Below are 12,513 nucleotides of genomic sequence, written 5' to 3'. Positions count from 1 at the left end.
TCAAGGCGATGGTTTTCCCAGTTGCAATGCGTGGTTGTGCCAACTGGACCATAAGGAAGGCTGAGCGCCGAAGGATTGAGGCCTTTGAATTGTGGTGCTGGCGGAGACTCCTGCGAGTCCCTTGGACCGCAAGGCGATCAGACCGGTCAGTCCTAGAGGAGATCAACCCTGACTGCTCTTTAGAAGGCCAGATCCTGAAGCTGAAGCTCAAATACTTTGGCCACCTAATGAGAAGGAAGGACTCCCTGGAGAAGAGCCTGATGCTGGGAACAATTGAGGGCAAGAGGAGGAGGGGACGGCAGAGGATGAGGGGGCTGGAGGGAGTCACTGGGGCGGTGGGTGTGGGCTTGGGTGGACTCTGGGGGATGGTGGAGGACAGGAGAGCCTGGAGGAGTGCTGACCATGGGGTCGCAATGGGTCAGAAGTGACTTCACGACTGGCAGCAACACAAGGAGAAAGCCTCAGAAATGAAAGTAGCTAAATTTTACCAGAATTGGGTTACTAATAAAGGAAAATTAAGTCCTGAATATTAATTGGCTCCAGTTTCCAAGATACAGCTTCAGGTCAACATTGCATCAAAATAATTCAAAATTACGGGGGGGGGGTGATTCTGCTCCATAACTTTTCTGCAAAATGTGATATAGCAATGAGAACGGTTCAACACCAATCAGTGTAAGTTTATCTTTCTATGGATACCAGTAACATAGCTTTCCATTCATTTATTGCTTTTTCATGTAACATTTTCATGCTTTTTGCATGAAAAACTGACAAGCTCTAACATCAGATTAAATGACAAAGTTCCATCGGTATTCAGTATCTAAACTGTGCTTTGGGCTTAGATGTGGTTCAGGGGGATACAGCATACAGTGGGCTAAGGCTTGGGCCCGCCGACATCGACAGCCCCGGATCAGCTGCCTCCTGCCCTTCGTCTTTACCATCATCTGAGTCCAGAGAGTGGGATTCTGGTGGATCTGGAACTGGCCAGTCCTCACCATGGGGTCTGGGACGCAGTGTGGATGAAGTGTGGCTATCCCACGGTCCACTTCTTCTTTCCTGAGATCCAGTTTGCAGCTGGGGGAGCCATGCAAAAACAGCCGTCGCTACAGCGCTGGGCGGGTTCCCTCCACCGCGTCGGGACTGCGACAGGCATGGACTTTTTCTTCTCGTTTCGCCAGTGACACAGATCAGTTGCGCATGTAATGCAACGAGAATGAGGGGCCCGACTCTCGTCCTGATCCCCTCGTTTGCATCCAAAATACGGGTGGTGTGCCGTTTTTACCACGGCCGTCATACTGCACTTTTGAGGGGCAAACGTAGCGAAGATGCGTGTCTGCGTTGTTTGCGAGGTTTCGAGGCGCCTTGACTTCTGAGGGAAAATATCACGCAACTGTTCCTTGGAAATGTTAGGCAATGACACTTTCCCAAGCCACCACGTGTAACTGCATGATGCATAGGTCTGACTAAGACAACTGCACCTCGCAACAGAAGACAGATAAATCACAGCTAGCAAGTAACCTTTGGCCTCCAAGGGGAGAAGGGCTGGCCGACTGCTCAGGCTCCGGGTGCTCACAAGGCCCAGAGGCCCTGCCGGCCACGGCTCCCCACGGAGCAGCGACAAGGCGAGGTGTGCGGTGTGGGGCCGCAGTGGGGGAGGGAAGGTGGGCCGGAGGTGCCCGGTGAGGCAACGCACCTTCCGCTGCGCCCGGTGGCAGGCGGGAGTGCCGGGCAGCCGAGCTGCAGGGTCCTTGGAGCCCCACACAGGCCGGTCCCACACCGCGCCTTCCGTTCCACCGGTGCCACAGCCGCGCGCCCATTGCTGGGACAGGACTGGAGGTCTCCGAGGAGCGCCGTCCCTCGAGAGCTCCGGGGAGCTTCCGCCTTTCCGGGAAGGGGTGGGAAGCAGCTTTTGCTTTTGCTTTTCGCTCCAGCTGCTGCCGAGGCGGTGAGAACCAGAGTCAGTCACCAGAGCGATGCGAAGGGGGTGGAACGCCGACGCGTCTCACTCAAGGCTCTGCAGTAGCTCAGCCTGAAATCTGGCGGGGGGGAACCCCACCCGGTATCAGCGATATCCGGAATACATGCCGGGGCACTTTCGGGATGACTGGGCCTGCGACACGCTCACTCTGCCCTGCTGAGGCCAAGCTATTTCTGCTGAGGCTGCCCTCGCACTTCCTCCCAGAGCCAGGCGGGCTCATTCTGGTGGGCCCCAGCTTGCCGCAGAGCTGAGGCCCGGCCCCGCGGCCTCCCGGCAACGAGTTCTGTGTGCCGCCAGCTGGCCGAGCTGCGCCTCCAGCCCCCGCGGGCAGAGCCGGCAGGGCCTCCTCCCGAAGCCGAGGGGGCAAAGGACCCCGGGACGGGCGGCACCGAGTCCCTCCCAGGCCGCCACTTCTGTCGGGCACCGGCCCGCACCGTGCTTCGCCCCCCGCCTCTCTTGGCATCACTGGGAGACGGGCAGCAGCTGCTGAGCCGGGTCCACCGGGCCCTCGGGTGGGCGTCACCTGCAGCTTTGAAGGTCCCCCGTGGCAACGCCAGCGACCAGGGAGTCCTCCGACCCCTGCAGCCGAGCCCCCTCCCCCCCGCTTGCCATTTTTCTAAGTGAAACACCTGCAGCTGATGAGGCATCCCCATGGCCCTCCCTGGCCCTTGTTCCGGTCCTCTGTGAAGCCCCGTTGACCACAGGCGGCCGCAGTGGCCGGTCTCCCATGGGCGGGAACGCCAAAAGCCTGGCCGAGGGGGGCCCCCCGGCAGCTCCGCTTTCGGCGCCTTCCCTCCGTCCGCCTGGCACCCCGCCCGTTTCCTCGCGGGGGCTGCGCACTCGGCCGCACTCCCCTCGAGCGCCCGCCTCGCCCCAGGCGCCTTCTCTTGCCCGGTCGCGGCTCCTCCAGATCCCATCACCCTCTGCCTGGAAGGGAATTTTTGCCCCAGGGCGCTTTCCTCAATCGGCAAGCTGCACCACAATTGCCCCCGTGCCCTCTCCCGCCCACCCCGGCTTGGCAAGGCCCCTTTGCAGCCCCGCACGATGATCCCTGTTGGTTTTACGCTCCCGCAGTAGTTCGGTGTCATCAGCAAACCGGGCCAGGCTCCCGTCCTCTGGCACGGAGGCCACTCCCAGAGGCCGGTTACAGATTCCTCTAAGTAGGTCAGGCATTTCGCATTTAAGTGCTCCACGAAGGCTGGGATGCATGGATACCATCTGGGCTGAGCGTTTTTTTTTTTAAACGTGCAGCTTTCTAAGAAGGAATTTGGTTTTGTTTCATCAGCCTCTGCTCAGCTCCCCAGACTCCTCTCCAAGACACCCTCTGCTCCGCTTCCCGCCACGCCTGGTGGGGGGGGGCACCTGGAGCCTCCCACCCTCCCCGGCTCGGAGGAGGCAGCACCAGCGCCCGTCAGGCGCCTCCGACGCCTGTGTGTCTGGGGCCGGGGGTGCGTGCCCAGGTCCCTCGGCCCACGGCAAGGGCTGCTTCCTGCTTACTCAGCCACCTCATGGCCCATCGGCCTTTGTCTGGGGCAAGGAATGTCTGCGCTGCCTCCCGAGCCCGCCACAGCCGGGGTGCGCCTCTGCCATGCAGCAGCCTTCTCGGGACTTGCGGGGGGCTGCCCGTTCCCCCCTCAGTCTTCTCTTCTCGAGGCTTAACACACCCGGTTCTTCCAGTCTCTCCTTACAGGGCTTGTTGCCATCCAAACCCTTCCAGCTGGTCTGCATCTTTCTTAAACGGTGGTGCCCAGAACTGCACGCAGTGCCCAGGGGAGGCCTCGCCAGTGCCGAGTGGAGGGGAGCTGCCACTTCACGGGATTTGGAAGTGATGCCTCTGTTCATCCAGCCTGAAAGAGCAATCAAAAGGATAGTAGAAGGGCCAGGGGGAATTGCAGACCTGTTAGCCTTATGTCCATTATAGGAAAAACAATGGAAAGGCTCATAATAGAGAGAGATCTAGTGATGCTAGATAGGGGAGGGAGGCTGGCAGCCACACAACACGGCTTCCGCAAAAACAGGTCCTGCCAGACAAACCTTGTGGAGTTCTATGACAAGGTTTCGAGATGGCTGGATGGAGGGGATGCAGGGGATGTGGTATACCTGGATTTCAGCAAGGCCTTTGACAAAGTGCCCCATGATATCCTGGTGGAGAAACTGAGGCGTTTTGGGATAGAGCAATGCAGTGTCTGGTGGATTAGGGCAATCACAGATGACACTAAAACTGGAGCAGTGGGCAGGAGACAACAGGGTGGCGTTCAGTGTGGATAAGTGCCAGGTCTTGCACTTGGGGCATAGAAATGGGGGTCATAAGTGCAGGTTAGGGGACAAGTGGCTGGAGAGCAGCACTTGTGAAAGGGACCTCGGGGTGCTGGTCAACTGCAGGCTGAACTTGCTCAGCCGTGTGATGCGGTGGCCAAGAGGGCGAACGCCACCCTTGGTTGCATAGCCAGAAGTGTGGCTTCTAGATCAAGAGAGGTATTGCTGCCACTCTATACAACTGGAGTATTGTGCTCAGTTTTGGGCCCCTCGTAACAGGAAGGATATAGCCAGGTTGGAGTCAGTGCAGCGTCGGGCCACAAGGTTGGTGGCTGGTTTGCAGGGGATGCCGTATGAGGCGAGACTGAGGGAACTGGGTCTCTTCGGCCTGGGGAAGAGGAGATGGTCCCCTCTGAGTCTCCTCTTCTCCGGGCTGAAAAGACCTGGTTCCCTCAGTCTCTCCCCATATGCCATCCCTCCCAGCCCGGCTGTGCGGCTACAGCAGCCCCAAGACCCTTCTTATGTACGGTCTTCTTGGGCCGTGTTCCCCATCTTGCAAAGATGCATTTGCTGGCCTCTTCCTAGGTGCAGAACGTGGCCTTTGTCCCTACAGAATTTAATTCTGCTGCTTTCAGCCAAGCTCCAACCTACCAAGAGCACTTTTAATTTTGCCTGTGTCTCCCAGGGCACTGTTTGTCCCACCCGGTTCTGTCTTCTCTGCGACTTCTCGCGATGACCCTCATTCCCTGGTAGATTCTGATGCTGCGAACGGGGTGCTGTGCTTGGCAGGCGCCACAGAAGGCCCGTCCGTCCGCGCAGAAGATCGGCGGCTCTCCTTGGCGAGGGGCCTCGTCAAAATCCGTCTGGAGGTCCACGTGAAGGGTGGCTGCTGGGGTGCCCCCCCCGTCTGCTCAAAGCGCTCAGAAATTCAGCGTGGCGGGACTGACTCAGGGGAAACCATGGCGATTCATTCCATCCTGGCTTGTCTTTCTATGTCTTTGCTAATTTGATCTTTAACAACGCTTTCAATTAATTTTGTTAGACCGTCAGCAGTTTCACATCATGATCTAGTATGCAAATTAGTGTGCATTGACTACCATTCATTGCTTTACTAACTTCTTTGGAAAGCAGAAAAATAAGAGCACTGAGGGAAACTGTTGAGTCAGCCACCAGCATGACGAGGACATTTCTGCAGCGGCAGATTTTAATTTGCGATTAGGGTGCGGCAAAGGACCGCCTAGTCTGGGTGTTGGGCCCAGCTGTGCTGCGGGCGGGTTCGGGGGAACCCAGCTGGCTCCCTTGGTTCCCGGCCCAAGGGGCTGTTTGGGCCCTCCAGCGAGGGCCTGGGGGCCTGGGACCCCCTTCCCCCAGCCACCCTCCAGGGGCTAGCTTCCTGGCTCCAGCACCTTTTCATCCATCTCCAGCAGGCTGGGGTGCGGCCCCTTCCCCCTTTGGCTGGCACGGAGCGCTTGCGGCCTCGCGCAGGTGGTGCTTTTGGGGGCTCCCCCGCTTCGCCCACCAGCCCTGCAGTCAAGCACGCGCCCGCCCCTTCCATTTCTGCACTGCCCGATGACCCCAGGCGTCGCCTGCACTCTGCTCCGCAAGTGAAGCGATCCGGGAGCGAAGGACCAGGAGGGGAAAGGACACAGCGAGCGCACACCCACGGCTTTAAACGGGGAGCAGCAGCAGCAGCAGGCCCCGGTCGGTGGGTCAAGGGAGGCCCCAGGAAGCAAGGATGCCCTCGGCAGGGCAGGGCAGGGCAGGGGGCAGGGTTTGGGGGGGCCGTCCCACAGAGGGCTCTGCTCTGGGTGGATCGGGGCTGTGCGGTCATGCAGAGGCTCCAGGAATGGGGCCCCAGGGAGCAGCTCCAAAAATGAATTGGCCCCTGGGGCTGCAAGAGGGGCAGCCTCCCGGCTTGAGGGCTCGCACTGCCCCGAACCTCTCAGGAAGCAAAGCGCGCAGCCCGGGGGGGGGGGCCCTCTGGAGCAGAGAAAGGCAGCCTCTTCTTGTGGCAAGCGGCCCAGGGCCTCTCGGGGTGGAGCCGGCCCCCCAGTCTGGCCGCCTGTGCCGCTCAAGGGAGGCGCCAGTTCCGCTGCACGGATCGGATCGGAGTCAAGGAAAGGGGTTTCACCGGCTCTTGCCCTGGAGGAAAGTTCTTGGAGCAGAACGGAAGCGATGACTGCCTGTGAGCGCTGGCCCACCGGGCAGAGGCGTCATTAAGCCAAGGCTTCCGGGGAGGCGCACGCCGAGGGCTCGGCCGGCGGGGGATGCCCTGGGAGCGAACACCAGCGCGGCCACTGCGCTGAGTTCCCATGATTTCAGTTTTGTTGGAACCTCATGACTGGAAACGCGGTTTCATGACTTGCACGGCAGTAACACACTTGTAGGAAGAGAGCTTAATTTAGCCGCTGACGCACCCGCAACACACGGCTCTCCGACTTCCTCCCAATTATACGACTGCTGATGAGACGCCTCTGATGATGAAGCAGAGCGCGTGCTCACGAAGGCAGGAAGATCAGCACGCGCCTGGCCTGACAAGAGCCGCCCACCGCCCGGCGTGGGGCACCTGCTTGCTCTCCCCACATGCAGAAGGAAGGGCGACGCCTCGGAGCACCTTCCCAGCCAGCCCCTCTTGCTTGCCGGAGGGCAGGAGCACGCAGCCTTCTCCGTGAGCGCCGCAAAGACGCGGGGCATGCAGGCAGGTCCCACGCGGTGCCCAAGGGCCGGCCGGCTCCCCGCGCATCCCTCTGCCCCACAGGAGTGTGTGTTCTGCCTACAAGGGAAGGCTCTGCCTCCTGGGCTGACACGCTGGTTGCCGTCGCCACGGCAGAGAGGAGAAGAGGGGCAGCCCAGCCGGTGGGGGCGCTGCCGCCAGGGCGCTGTGCCACGCACTTGGGACCCAGGCCTCTGGCTGGCCTGCCTCTCGCCCAAGGAGCCGGAAGACGGTGTGCTCTTGGCATGCTTCTGTGGCCTGTCATGCTTCTGGGCACAGCCCACGTGGGCCGGGGTGTCTTTGGAGGGCGGCAGCAGGGCCTTTGCAGGTCCCACCCGGCTGGGCCCATGTCGAAGTGACTGGTGAAAATGCTGAGTGCATGTGACACGGAGAGAGACGGACCTCGGAAGCTCGTCTTCAGTTCCTGCACTCAACTTCCACCCAACAACCTGGCACTGCACAAGACACTCAGGTGCGTTACCTGCTTCTGAAGTTAGCAGTTAAGTGGTCCTTGCAAAATGTGTTTAAAATGTCTCACCGGCAGCTCAGCCAAGAGCAGTTCAGGGCAGTCTTTGTTCCAGGAGACACCCCCCCGCCACCACCAGCGCAGACCTGGCTCGGCTGGTCCTCTGATGCGAGCCAGTTGGACAAGGACAGTCCACAGAAGGGGTGCCATCACGGAGAGAGCTCAGCCCCCCACGCACCAGCCCCACTGCCGAGCGGCCCAGGAGGCTCAGAACACGCGGGGGAGCAGGGCTGGCCCGGGAACCTGTGGAGCCCGAGTTCGTCAGCCGAAGTCCTCTGGAGTTGTGGACCACAATTCCCCGACTATTGGCGATGCTGGCAAGAACTGGCTGGAGCGCAGCACAAACGTAGGGTGCCCCTCCATGACACTCGGGTTTAAATGCTGAAGCAGCCCCTTGAATTGAGCCTGCAGCAGCCCTGTGGGAACGAGGCGGCTCTTCTGGGTCAGAGGTGGAGCCTTCGTCCCAGCCTCGCCCACTTTCCTCCAGCCAGCGATTGCGTGGCTTTGGGCGATGTTGCTGGCATGTGCTGTCAAGCCGCCTCCGACTTGAGGCGACCCCATGAATTCAAGCCAGCCAAACTGTCCAGTCCGTGGCAGCCCCACTCAGCTCCTTCAAGCTCAGGGTTGCGGCTTCCTTTGTGGATCCAGTCCAACTCATTTCACAGAATCACAGAACAGCAGTGGGAAGGGGCCAGGAAAGTCCTCGGGACCAACCCCTGCTGTTGCAGGACACCACGTCACTCAGGCGGCGGTTCAGTTTGTTCGTGAATGTCTCCAGCGTGGGAGAGCTCCCCACGCCTCCAGGCAGTTGCTCTGACGGTGAGGAAGCTCTTCCTGATGCCCAGCCTGAATCTGGGTTGCCGCAGCTTGACTTGATTATTCGGTGTCTTGCACTCTGGCATCAGTGGGGGGAGACCTTGGCCTTCCTCTCTGTGACAGCCTTGGAGGTCCTTCTGTAGGGAGATCATGTCCCCCCTCAGCCTCCTCTTCTCAAGGCTGAACATGCCCAGTTCTCTCAGTCTCCCCTCACAGGGCAGTTTCCAAACTCTGGATCGTTTCTGTCACCCTCCTCTGGACCCTTGCTCATTTTTCTGCATCTTTCCTAAATCTTGGTGCCCAGAACTGGACACAGTATTCCAGATAAGATCTGACTAGTGAGAAGTATTGGGGAACTCGTACTACGTCTTGTGATTTGGAAGTAGCACTTCTGCTAATGCATCCCAAAATAGCACCTGCCCTTTTGGCAGCTGCATCATATTGCTGGCTCACGTTGAGCCTGCTCCGGGCCTTCCCTTCCCCATGCGCCTTCGACTTTTCCCAGCACAGGCTTCCCCAGGGGGTCTTCCTTTCGCATGATGTGTCCGAGGTACGACGGCTTGTCGTCATTTCTGCTTCACCGCCGCATGCATCACAGCAAAACCGCCAGTTTTCTGGGTGTGCCGCATCAGCCCACAAACCACGGGCGCCTTCGGAGGAAGGTCAGGGTCAGTCCGTGCCTGCCACTTTCTGCGTGGCAGCCCACCTGGGGGACTCTCCAGCGTCCGGATGGAGCTGGGGACGCCTGGGGCGCACGCCGAGGGCAGTTGCTCCCTTGCCACTCAAACCATTCAGTGGAGACGTGGCTGCTGGGCCACCAGAGCGCGAGGCCAAAGGACAGCAACTCCATGGCTGAAGGGACAGGGCAGCTGCACCCCTCCCCAGATCACCAGCCGTTAGAAGAACGCGTGCTGCCGGGGAGACGGCAAAGCAGGCAGCCGAGCGCGCCCCGCTGCAGGTCACCGATCCCCTGCAAGGATGGGCAGCAATGCTGGGAACAGCGTGGGGCCTTTAGCAACGGCCCCCGCAGGCTGAAGCGTGGGGTGCAAGTTCTTGTGGGAGACTCACAGTGGGAGGGCACCCACCACTGCACGAGGCAGGAGCAGCGCCCCTCTGGACCGGACCATCTAGTCCCGCAGTGGCCCAGCAGCTCTCGGCCTCCTTCCAACACTTAAAGAGAAGCACCATCGACTGCAAGGGCAACCTGGGGAAGCGGGACCAGAGCCAGCCCTGGACTCCTTCCCCTTCACTCCTCTGCCGATCTCGTTGAAATGTGGGCTGCCCGTCCCACGAAAGCAGCGCCTGCCGTGGTGCCCTCGCTCCTGCCCCATGGCGAAGCTCCACGGCCACAGCAGCAGCCGAAGAACAGAACGAGGCGCGTGCAGGGGGGCCACATGGAGCCGGGGGAGCTTCTCGCGACTGAGGCGTCCCTCTTGGTGGGGCTCACGCTGGAGAAAGGTCGCGAGGAGGAGGAGCACCTGCGCAGCTCAGAGCTGCCAGAGCACGTGAGGCGACGGCGAGGGGCTGGCCTGCAGCTCCGGGAGGCAGGATGAGCGGGCTCCGATCCGGGGGACTGGGCTGCGGAGAGGACAAGACGTAATGAACACGACCAGGGAATTCCTGCCCGGAGTGGATAAAGCAGAAATACACAGGAAGGAAAGCCCGCTGTCCAGGGGAACATTCCAGCGACCACGGGGAGACCCCGGCAGGAGCTGGAAGGCAGACGCTCACCAGGAATGGCTTCCCGGATTCCCGTTCGGGCTCCAGCGTCTGCCTGGGGGACCCGACCCAACAGAACAAGAGCGAGGTCCTTTCTTGCTCCATCCAGGTGGCCCCTCCTTCCTCCACAAGGGAACCCCAGAGAGAAGAGGGCAGCCCCACACGGAAGCCGCTCTCCGGCCAGCCACACCGTGCCCATGCGCACGGCCAGACAAGGCAGCAGACGAGCGTGCGCCCCCTGCCCCTGAGCCAGTTCTTGTCCGCACACCGGCTCCCCTCAGAGGCGACTGCAGTGTGGCGCTCCACGGGTTTTCTCTTCTGTGCAGTGCAAGTGTTCCTTGAAGTTTAAGTGTGTCCGGACGTGTCTTAGCATAGAAAACTGCTGGAAACAGTGTGCTCCGGCAAACACACACAAGCCCCCAGCACACAATCACGAGCATCTCCAGGGAACGCAGGGCGCCACCCCAGGCCCCCGTCCGCAGCTGCAACTGCTGGAATGGCTCCTGCGGCCCAGACCCGTTTGCACGAGGAAGCAGTCTCCCGTCAAGTCCCGAATGCAGGATATGGAGCTGCTTCCAGACTTTTCAAGTAACAGTAAAGAGTTCTCAAAATTATTTTCCTTTATTTATTTTTCTTCCAATGCACCCAGAAGTATTTTCAAAACAAAGTATCACTTAAAAAATTCACCTGCCTGGATAACGCCAAAGTGCTAATTCGCCTGCTCCAGCAGCGTTCAGACGGTTACTCGGTAACACGCGCGCGGCCGGGCCGGGCCGGGCCGGGCTTCTAAACGAGCTCGGAACCGTTCGGCTTTGGACAAATTCTATTCTAGATTATTTTTGGCACAGAAGGAAATTTCGCTTCAGAAAGGGCAGTGCTGCCGTACGGAGAGCTGTTTTCCTTTTAGTGTTTCAGCCGGCCCGCCAGCCAGTCCTCTTCGCGCATGCTCCGTTCCGTTCCTGTGCCCCAGCAGCCAGTCGCCGTTCCACATCCGCCGCGCACACGCGGCCCCATCGAGCCGGCTGCTTATTTTGGCCCCCACAGTGTTCCTGTACTTTTGCAAATATTGGGACTCCCCAAGCCTGTTCTCGGGGCGGCTCATACCATGTGGGTCGCAGAAGGGCGGGCATGCGCCCCGGAGCGCCGCTCTCCGAGGGCAGCTGACCAACAGAAAGAGCAACGCCAGAGACCGTTTCGTAGGCAGAGGAAGGAACGTGCCGGGTGGCGAACAGGCGCCCCCGTGAAAGGAGCAGAGCTGCCAACCGACAGTGCCACTCGGGACCGCAAGGCTCGACCCGCGTGATGCGTGGTGCGCGGCACCACCGTGGGAAGAGTTCAGGCTTCCTTCGCGGGTCTGGATGCGAACACGAGAGCCTGGCTTTGGACAAAGGAACCCAAAGCAACCCTCTCCCTTCTCCGTAGAAGGCGTTTCGAAGACCTCTTGCCATGCCCGGCGCGCCCTGGGATCTTTGAAATCAGAACAGCAAGCAGTCGGGGGGAATTTATGACGCGGTTTTAGAGAATTAGGCAGTGCAGATGAAGGCAGCCAAACGTTCTGGGACACGGTGCTGCCTCGCTTGGCCTGGGGAGACACCCCACACGTGGCTTCGCTCGGCCCCAGCTGAACCACCTCCCCCTGGCGGACGATCGAGGCCGCCCCCCGGGCCTCCACCGCCGCGCCGGGCTCCTTCGCCCGCTGTGTGCAGGCTCATCACCTGCAAGAGGCCCAGGAGCCCGGCAGAAGCTGTTTGGAGACATGTGACGAGGGCAGAGGGGGGCCGACCCCTGGCGGGGGGGGGGGGCTCGTCCACACATGATCCTGCCCTGTCGGGAGCACGTTCTCTAAACCGGCTCGCTCGTCGGGGCTGGGCAGGCCCGCTCGGCACGCACGGGCGGCGGACGGGGGAAGGCCTGCCCGGCTGCGATGGGCCGCCCACAAAGCCGGCCGGCCTCCCCTCCCAAAGGCGGCTCTGTGGGCGGCCCGTTTCTGTGACTCCGTCTGATGGGAAGCGCTTGCCAAGCACACTCAGGGGGCCCGGGGGACGGAAAACCTCCTGGGCGAGGCTGGGCATGCCCGGCCCGGCTGCAATCCGAGAATTTCCGTCCCGCGGGGCCACCAAGCGGCTCAGCAACAGCTCACGCGACTCACCGCTTGCCTGGGAAGGGCCGGCTGCGCCCCCGGCGGCTGCCCCCAGTCAGCCAGGGCTCCCTTCGGCTCGCCCAGAGCGTCTGGGGGGGCTCCGTGGAATGAGCGGCCCTCCCTCCAGGTGCAGGCCAGGCGCACGCACAGCCCCGGATGGCGCGCTGGGGCTTCCGGGCAGCCATGAGCCCTTGGTCCAAGCCCCAGCGCCTCCCCTCCCGAGCCGGCAGCTCCGCGCCCGTGCCGACACCGAGGCAGCTGCAAGCGGCGCGCTGCCCTGGCCGTGCCCAAGCGCCGCCGGCAAGGGGCATCCCGCTGCCGCCTCTTCCGCCAGGCCTCCCCCGCCGGGCACGTGCCCAGCGTCACCC

The sequence above is a fragment of the Varanus komodoensis genome, unplaced genomic scaffold (genome assembly GCF_004798865.1).
Source record: "Varanus komodoensis strain SLA01 unplaced genomic scaffold, ASM479886v1 scaffold91, whole genome shotgun sequence".
Classification (NCBI taxonomy): domain Eukaryota; kingdom Metazoa; phylum Chordata; class Lepidosauria; order Squamata; family Varanidae; genus Varanus; species Varanus komodoensis.
Note: the sequence above shows the minus strand (reverse complement) of the source record.